General features: G+C 38.8%; 1 protein-coding gene across 1 annotated transcript in view; it reads left to right on the top strand.

Moving 5' to 3' along the window:
- Positions 1 to 8,132: 8,132 nt before the first annotated feature.
- Positions 8,133 to 10,381, top strand: part of LOC137432599 (uncharacterized) — a 40,942-nt gene continuing 38,693 nt past the window's right edge. Inside the window, exon 1 of the mRNA XM_068124660.2 lies at positions 8,133 to 8,164. The gene's annotated coding sequence lies outside the window, so the exon portion shown is untranslated. The remainder of the gene's footprint in view (positions 8,165 to 10,381) is intronic.

Genomic DNA, 10,381 nt, shown 5'->3' with positions numbered 1-10,381 from the left:
TTTCATTTTTAATTATTTTGTTTTCTGCAAAATAATCCACTTTGATATTATGGGGTATTATGTCTAGATCAGTGACAAATAAAATGTCAAATTAATCCATTTTAAATTCAGGCTGTAATGCAGCAAAATGTGAAAAAGTCAATTGGCATGAATACTTTCTCAAGGCACTGTACCTGGTTTCTGCATGTTGTATACATATTAATCAAACCAGATCAACTTTGCATGTGAGAGATCGAAGCTGCCTATCTTTTGGAATGATTCTATTTAGGGGATATCATGGACCAGAAACCATCTGTGTTTATTGGCTTTTCCATCGCCCCAGCCTCTCCAAGTATACGAATGTTTTCACTGGTTATCATTAACTGCAATTGCACTTTCTTTGGGAGCTGTTTGCAATCGTTCTCTCTTTCTACTAATTATTTAATGGCCCCAATTTCTCCCACCTTCTTGTGGGGTCAGTCGGGGAAAGTATCTGCTTCAAATCTTTCAATAACCAACCCGTCAGGCCTGATGATCGACTGAAGGTGCCGCCGACAACTCGATTTCTCTTCTCGGAAGACAGGGTAGGATCGTTATTGTCCACCAATTATCAATGCTGGCAGATTGGTCCTCCAGATAAACAAACATTCTTCCGATGGACGGTGCACACGTTGATGCATCACCCAACATGCAAAACACCATTGTGACAGTTTGTAGCTGGGTCAGGATTCGAACCCAGGCTATATAGCTGATAGGCGAGTGCTCATGCACACTTCTAATCTATCCTGACATTCTGTGCACTCGTCTATTAGTGGTGTTAATTATTTAGTTTAACATGCTGGGTTCAGAAGACATGGTCCAAGCAGAAATGAGGACCAAATTGCAGATTTTGTCTTATCTTATTTTTTACATAAAACTTCTTTTTTTTACTCCAGTACATTTCACCAAAACTTCTTGAAAATAGCATTTTCCTACCCATGCCATGAATACACCTTTAAAGCAGTACAGATGATGAAGGAACTTGAAGTCCATTTTGAATCCAGTGTGGAAGAAATATATTTTTGAGCATCAGTCAGACCTCAAGATAATAGCCGCTCATACATTTAGGACAATTGTGTGATGATGGCCGAACCCAATCAATAGGTACCATGAAAAGGCAGATTTCCACGGTCGGAAGGTGTCGTGGAATGCCAATCAGAGTCCAATTTCACTGGAGGATGTTTCCACGCAGCTGTGTATAACTTATTGACATTTATACCCTGTTAACCCGTTCAACTGGCGGTGTTTCTATTCGCGCGTTTGTAGCTTCCTCGATTGATGCAAACATTTAGGGCCTACTCTTTTACAGTAATTTCTTAGGTTGGTGGCAGACGCATTGGCAATTTGGTTTTTATACTGGAGATGTCATTTTCACGAATAAGAGCAACAAATAACCGAAAGCACCATTGAATTACCAGACGTATCGACTTTGTCTGCATCAAAACCTGTGGGTCTTGGAATGTATTTGACTCAGAAATAAAACGGGTTCTTGGACAAGAACCATAAAATGGTACCACGATGACAACTGAGCAACAACACACTCAGTACATGACACGATGGACACCCGATTGTGATTAATTAATTTCTGCACGCCTTCACATGGCCTTATCGTCGTGACGTGTGTTTTTTGTAACTACTGTATATCTTTTTTTACTGTGACCCTAGGCTCATGGAAGAGCTTGTACACACATCACAGGCAGGCCAAATACACCAGTAGACATCGGTGCAGTTTTTTACATGTGTTATAAGGACATTAGTTACACATCATAAAGCAGGTGTTTAGATGCGAATGCTGATGAGCCATTACACGTTTCTGACAAAATTGGACTACCCTGCTGGCTGCTCTCAAGGGCCATGGCCATAACTGAGAATCCGGTAGAGAGATCTCTAGCAGACGTCTCTCAATTGGCGAGTCATTAGCGCAAGTTAGTCGAAGATTTTGTGATTCCGGCAGCTTAGTGTCACTTCCTTTGGCTTTGGTGATGACAGTAAGGGATATATGTTACTGGTATTTAGAGGCAACAAACTCTTTAGCTTTCAAACAAACCTTTCTGTGTGTTTGCCTCTCACGCTATTCTATCCAGGTATCCTATCGCATGACCTGTTTTGGTTTCCACCTCTTCTTGTATTGCATTGTTTATTTTCGCCCAGGTGCTGTGTGCAGCTGAAGTATCTTCCGGAATAACCTTTTGTTAATCGGTTCTTCACCCTTTTAATTCCTTTTCTTGGCTGTCTTCGTTTTATTTTGTGCTCTGTGTTCATTCTTTTTCTTTACTCTTTATACCAATCGCAGCAGTGCATGCGTTTAGTTCACTTGTAACTTGTCACTTTGACTTTGAAACTTGAGAGTTTCGATGAATTTGTGACACGATTTATTGTTGCAATGTAGTAAAGCAAGGAAGGTTTAGGATCAGAGAGAATATGTGTGATCATTTATTGGGATTCAGCTGTGCGAACCGATGCGCTTTGAAGAAATTCAAAAAAGTGAAACAATTCTCCAACTAAAGAAAGCCGAAATGAAATATGCCTTCTGGCACTTGTTGGGCCATATATTTATTACGTACACAAATATGGCAGATATATTTTGACTCCCACCCCCTCTCCTGTTTGCTCTCTTTCCCTGCCATTATGTCTCTCTCCAAGACTTATTTCCCTTCTCATCCAAGTCCGACACACAACTAACCTACACACTTTTTTTTTCCTTCTCCCCCGCCCCCCTCTTTTTTATCATCGATTTGTTTTTTGTTTTATTCAGCCTGCATCCTGTTCTCCTTGGGGTGTTCAGAATATATAGATGGCCTCTGTTTTATTTCATCCTCAGGGATATGCAATTGGAAAGTCCCTTATCCATGGTGGTTTTGATTTGAACCGCATGTTAAGATCTCTTCAAATTTCATCTCTTAATTGTCGCATTCTCAAACTTTTCTGCTCGCTTCTCCCTCCAAAAGTAAGTTCATCTTTAGCCTAAAAGCAGTTTGTTTAATGATTCCACAGGTGTCATTGTTCTGCAAGATATTGGATCTTGATCCCACAAATGTAAACACACTTAGCCTTTTGGAAGGCTTTGTTTAACGGACAGCCTAACTTATTTTATAATATGTGCAATTGAAATTTAGCTTTATTATCAATTGGCTTGTGAATAACAGCCTGGTGCTGTATTGGAGCCGATTGTGTCAGTATAAGTAGTAAAATTCATGATTTGATAATTACATTATTCTTTAGACTTTCAAAAGGTGTGAATGTTATGAATTCAATTTAAAGAAATAAAAATCTGTGCTTACTAGGCAGTGATGCAACAACACCTGAGTCAATTCAGATTAGGATATCTCTTTGCTGGACACAGATATGGGACATAAAGGACTTGGACTTTGATTGAGGTTTAGACCTTTTGAGTCAAGATATATGAAATGTAGTGTTTCAAAAGTTTATCAATACCATACTTTCTATATACCTTGTGATTATTTAATGGAAACATAAATGCATATGTTTGTCGCATCAAAATTTTCTACAGTGGGAGATCTCATCGGACCTGCAAGGTTTCTTTGCTGTAAAAATAACATATTAAACATGAGACTAAGTAATCTACCAGGATTAAGCTGTTAGACTAAGCAATGAACAGTAGCTGAAGGAGACAGGACTTTATACATAATCAAGGAGGTGATTACAGGGGAATCTGTTCGAGATATTTAAGGTAATGAGGGTTATAGATAGACAAAACAAGTGCAAAAGAGATTTTTTCAGCAGAATGGACAATAACAGGACCAGTCTTAGAGTAAAGAAGAGGAGAGTTAGGATGGTAGTAATGCAGGCGTCTTTCACTCGGAGAGTAGTTAATGTATGGAAGTCTCCCATGAAAGGTCATGGCAGCAGAAACAGTACACAGGTATAAATTTGAGTTTGATAGGTACCTAGAAGCATTGGGTATAAAGGGGTATATATATATATATATATATATATATATATATATATATATATATATATATATATATATATATATATTTACTCCGCATGTGAAGCAAAAAGTGACGTTAAGCAATTGGTTCACTTTGTCTGTCTGTTGTCTACAGACGTGAATTTATGATCGATGAACAACTTAATTTCAATCGAATGTTATATTTTGAGCACTGAAGAACATGAATCGGAACACAAACCTGCAGTTAAGCAGTATTGTACTTTGGCTCTGAATTTGGCATATTCTATGAGTCTCGTCCCGAGCACTCATGCGCACAGAGGAGTAAGGTATTTATTTTTTACTCTGCCTACCTGGCTAGCTGTCAAATAAATTTTTAAATCATTCAAACAGGAAGCTTACTGTTTTTAGGGACGTCATAAAAGACACAAAATAACTAATGTCATGTCAAATATGGTGGTGTAAAAGAGGGTGCATCAACGGCGGTAAACTTCCGAAAAAATTTTTTTGTACAACCTTTAAAATTTTAATTTAAATACATATATACTAGGAAGACTAGAGCACAAACTGCCTTGTTGGCAATTCCAAAAAACTTCCATTTAGCAGTACAGTACTTGGACAAAATTTTCCGCCATTTCGACCAATCGAATATGTCGCTCGCACTCTCAGAGTTGGGGAATATCGAGATTCAGAAAAAAAATCCTGCTTGTAGGAAATATAGATTATGTTCGAAAATGTAAAACAAGAGACCTTAAAAGACCCTTCACATGTCCTCTTTGTCAAGGTGTTATATGCACTCTCTCGTTTTATATTTTTTATCTTTTGTTTTGATCATTTGGGATCAAGAGTGCGGTTGTCAGGTGAGGAATGAAGCACATTCACCCTTTGCACGAGACCTTTTCACATACATCATAATCACTACATATGTTTATAATCACCCATCTTAACTTAAGACTACCTACACCAGTCCTGCTTCTGTCCAATCCAATAATGTCCATGCATCCCTATATCAGTAATGCTTCCAGGTTTTGCAGTTTTAAGCATGTTTGAAGTTGTGCCGCTCCTACATCTTTATAACTATATGTTGTGTCAGTGTCTACAACCATCCAGGCAACTCTCTGTATAAATACCTTCTTTACGTTTTGCTAAATATGATACAGAGTTTGATTTGATACTTTTAAACTTGGAGTTTTGGACTCGACTTTCTGGACTGCTGCTTACTGGGTAATTTGAAATTACAGGAATTGTGAGCTACATGTGTTAAGTGCTTACAATGTTGATTACAGTATTTTTTTAAATCAGTGATGAATAGTAATTCGTATTATTCGTAACACTGCTTTTAGCTGCTGGACGCCTTTAATGATAACACTAATAATGAAAAAATTGTGCAATGAGAGAATTCGTTAACTTACACTGAAATTTGTCTAAAATAGGCATTTGGGAATGTAAGCAGTGATAAAACACTGAATGGGATGAATATGAATGTAAACCTTCCTGGTGGGATTCTTTAGTCTTCTGTGCTAACACGATTATACTCGTACATTGTAATGTGCAGAAGAAAACGAGATGGATGCAAGTAAAAGAGAAAATATACGATATCTAAGAAACAAAACTTTGGATTTTGAAAAACGTCTGACGTTGTCCAAAGGTGACTAGTGCTACTTATTATAAGGGGCTATCTATTGCGTATGCAGGAGTTGTGGTTGGGTGTGGGAGTGGAGCTCAATTGAGAGTATTCTAATTGGAGGGGAGGAAGAAAGTGAATGAGTGTAAGATAAGAGAGGAGTAGGAAGAGGCAAAGAAGATTGAGAGGTGACCTATGTGAAAGGGTTAGAGGTGGAAACGAGCAGGTGCACCTGTAGGCGGGTTTTAAAAAATCAGCCATTTTTGCATATCCAGTAAATAGATTGGCCAAAATGGCCAACCAACATCACTCCCGCTGCTAATTAAACACAGAGAGTGGTATATAATAAAATGTGAGGCAAATATTAATCGTTGACTTTACTGTCGTACTTTGTACAGCGGGCTTTTAAACAGTCTGCGTCAGACCTGCTCAGTGTTTGTAGTTTGTATGATGTTTCTCAGCACAGGCTGAACACTAACATAAATGTACACCTGATGTATGGCTACCTGTGATGTCCTGTCCTGTAGAACCTTTCGACGAAGTGCTTAATGGTCATGGTGCAAAGGCAAAGCAAAACAAAAAGGGTGTTTCATTCTGGGTCTCTTATTTATCCCTTAATTTTTTAATTTGCAATCAATCCGTGAATTTTGACGAATGCTTGTATGAGGATTAAGACTGTGGCCTAATGAAAACTTTGTTTGTGAGCCTGATATCCCAAAAATGTTATGGACGGATTTGGACTAAACTTGGTGGACAGGTTGGATGTGTGACAATGACGAATTCATTCGATTTTGGTGAATATTCGAATCTGGATCCGGATACTATTGAATTATTTTAATGATTCTTCACTACCGACAGATAGGGCCAAAATGATATGTAGTACAATATCTCAAAAAGGTTATGGATGGATTTGGACTAAACTTGATGGACAAAAACTTAATGGATGGATGAGTTGGTTAGGTGACAAGAACAAAGCCAATTATATTTTGGTTCAGATCCGGATCCAGTCCCGGCCTATCAGTGGGATGCAAAACGTAAGCTGTCCAGCCTGGTGGAGGTGTGCTCCCTACCGAGTGCTGTTGTAGTTGTTCTTAATTTTTGAACATACTCTAAGGATCCTTAATGTATTTTCCTTTTCATTTTAACTTTTTTAATGTACAGGTATCGAGACTCATGGAAGAGCTCAACAAAATTTCCAGGGGAAATGGATCAGACAAAATGGAACAAAGGGAAAACAGTGCGACGACAAGAAAGGTATCCATCAAAACACAAGGAGAAACAGTGTAGGAGAAGGATGGGAGTCGGGTCTTAATGGGTGTAGTAAAGCTCAGTCGTAGAAATGGAAGAGACCATGAGGTGGTGGTGGGCAGTAGATTTTAAATCCTGCCGGGAAGAGCTTGAGACGACAGACTCGGGTGGGAGAGGATCAGCTCCAGAAACGAGTAAAGCAAGGAAAGAAAGACTTTCTAAGAAATGCTTTAGGACATTTGATATGGAAAATGCTCCATTCAATTATTCTCCTTTACATCTTTTTCCTCCTCTTTTTGTTTCTTTCCTTCTTGTGTGTTCTTCTTACCCTCTGCTCTGCAGCACAAGGTGCAGGTTACGCTCTCCTCCCCTTTTTTAACTTGTATTATTGTTATTACGATGTATAGTGATTTTTTTCCTGCTTGTTAAGAGTTAAATCAATCACACTGGTTATTTTGTTCAAATGCTGAGCTTATTCTGTGTTTTATTTTATTTTGATGATATTAGTACCATATATTTATTATTTTAACTGGATTATTTTATTTGCTCAAATTCTGAGATTTTTTTGGTGTTTGAAGTTGGTCGTTTAATAAATACCCTGTACTCCATCTTTAATTCTTCTCTTTTAATTTCATCTTTTCCGCTTCTCTGTCTTCTTATTAGTTGTTTTTAAAATTGAATTAGAAACTTGAACAATAATGTAAACATATAACTAACTTGATTGCTCTGTTTTGGGGTTTAGGGAAGAGAGATAGTGCACCTGCTCCCCACCTTTACCTTTCACTTCCACGTTGGTGTAGGCCTCAGTAATAAAGCCTGAGGCCTACCAGACTGTGTTATGGAAGGCTTGTGCTTGCCTAGTTCACTTCATGTTAAACTTTCACTGCACTCGTTTTCTTTCATTACCATTGGTGCTGCTGAGTTGAACAAAGTGGAATTTCTTTTTCCAGGAGCTTGTTTAAAATCTCACTATGAATTCATCAAAGTAAATATAAACAAATTAGCAATTTAAAACGATGTAGTTATTTATAGTACTGTAAGCTTAAAATAGATTGTAATTTCTCCTGGTTTTTCCCAGATCAGTTTTTCCCTCATTTTTATCATACAAGGAAATGAAATCACCGTACTAGATCTTAGCTGCATACACGGTACCATCACCACATTGAACAGTGTGTTCTATTAACATCCAATCTCGGCATTAGTTGGTGAATGTTAAAGATCCCATGATGTCCTTTGCGAAGAATAGGTGAGCTATCACCAACAACATTAACAAATTAAAATTCCTGCCATGACTTCCTGAGTCAAAGTGGCAACGCGACCAAGATTGTAACCTCGTAACTACTTCAGCAGCACCATAGAGCATGGTACGTGATGATGATAATTATTATATCAATACCATGTTAACCTTTGACTCATTTTACCAACACATAATTTCATTGGCACCTCTAAGTAATCCAGGCCTGTTCTGGAATAATTATTTATTATTATTATTATTATTATTAATATTATTGATTCAAGAATGCACATCTGATTGGTATTACAAATGCCGTCTGGTGATGCCATCATTATTGGAACACAGCTACCCCTTGCCTCACACATTTCCCTGCTGCAGTAGCCAAAGGCATGTGGAAATTTTGAATTTGGTCAGAGTTCTTGCAATGACCTGCTCTTTTCGAGAGGCACGGTTGGATCTTTAATGGTTGCGCCTAAGTTCCTTGTGTATCCGAATGATGGGCCGAATGGCCTCCTCCTGCGCCAAAGTTCCTTGCGTATCCTGGTACACTGCCCCCAATTGAGCGGCAGCAGATGAGAGGCCTTTCATCACAATATCATCCATTAAATTTCATCCATACCTACGATTTAGTGACTCACATTGAAAAGTTAACAGTGCCCATCAGATGGGGCAGAACAATTCCTGGAAAAAAAAAATACAATTCACCACCCACCTGAACCTTCTTGTGCTGCTCCCAAACATCCTTTTGGGGAGGAGACAACAGTTGTACTTCATGGTCTCTACAAGGGTTTACAACCGCTTTGTATCTTCACGTTGCGTATGGCAATATTAATTTTGACCTTTGATATTTTGGTTTGTGGAGTGACTTCACGATGCTTTTTTACTTTTGCAGAATACTTTTTTTCTTTCATGCAGAGAAAAGATTTGTTAAATGCATTCTGTCCATCCAATTTATTCTGAGATTGTAGCACATTTTAGGTGCTGGGAATACGATTAAAAGAGAAAAACTCGAAAGCATACTCAGTGTTCACATCACTTGATGTTTATGGAAATGCTTTCACCAATTTCATCTTGGCATTCAAACAACACTTTCCCTAGTATCACTTGTCCTGTCAGCAGCGTTGGTACGTCCCAGCACAACAAAGGTACCTTTTATTCATTTATTTTGCTGCACGCAGGTTGCTGACATCTCCCTCTTGTAATACCACGCCTCGTCATTCCGTATTCTGTCGATCTCTAATGCCACACAGCCCGAGCCGGATTAAGAGTTTGCAGGGCTATACACAATGATCTATTTGTCTATTCAAATTAAGTTATGTAGAGATTGGCAAAGGCTTCATCCCGAAGCCGCAAGTGTGGGGCCTCTTCAAATGTGGGGCCTTAGGTCATGGCCTAACTGGCTCCTCTGCCTTTATCCAGCCCTGCACACAGCTGCATACACTCATTGACAATTTCACTTTCCATTACAGTTGAAGATGTTGTAGTTGAAGTTGATCCAGAATTCTGCAGTTTTTAGACTTGTTTCTTCCTATCTTCCTATCCTACATCAACCTCAAAATACTTGTTGATACTTCTTCTAAGCAGCAAAACTTGAAATTTATTGGATTGAGGACTTCATTTGCATGTGTTGCGCTGGCACAACGTCAAATTTATGTGGAAAGCATCACAACATATCATTCATGTTGTTTCACTATGAGGGTAATGTTACTTGAAACACACATCACATGCATCTTGCTTGCGATATGATTACATGTTGTGCAATGCTCATGCGGTGGGGGGTAGAGCTGTTTGGCTTGGCTAAGGTCTGCGGAACAATCGAGGTCGATTGGCACCTTATAGTCTTTTGCTCACAGGTATCAGGGAATTAAGGTAGACATGGAAGAGAGCTGTCAAATTGACGTGGACTGAAGAGGTTTACATACAGAGGAAGGGAGAATGGGGGGCAGAAGCAGTCAAGAAAAAACATCAGTGTTAATACAAAATCAGTGTTTATTGTTTGTGATACTTGTTAACATTGACAATCTGCAAACCAATAGTGAAGTTCTGTTACAGTTCTCCACCTTGGAGTTTCTGTCTTACCTTTGATGGATCTTGATCTGCGATATGCAGACGTAGCTGTGACATTTGTCTGGCAGGGTATGGAGGAGGTAACAGCATAGCTGAGGTTACGTGTTTGGTAGTCTTGCCATTTTGGTGGTTATCTCACTGATAGAGCGACAGAGGACAGACATAAGGCAGAAGCAGGAAAATCACAAGCCAGAGAAGCTGTGAACGATTCAACCTCCAAAAAGTTGGCGAGGTACCAGATTAGGATAAAGTGGGATAAAAAGAGTGCGGTAAAAGACCG

The sequence above is a fragment of the Myxine glutinosa genome, chromosome 8, assembly GCF_964187855.1.
Source record: "Myxine glutinosa chromosome 8, kmMyxGlut1.1, whole genome shotgun sequence".
In the NCBI taxonomy this organism is placed as follows: domain Eukaryota; kingdom Metazoa; phylum Chordata; class Myxini; order Myxiniformes; family Myxinidae; genus Myxine; species Myxine glutinosa.
Note: the sequence above shows the minus strand (reverse complement) of the source record. Positions and strands in the feature narration are given on the sequence as shown.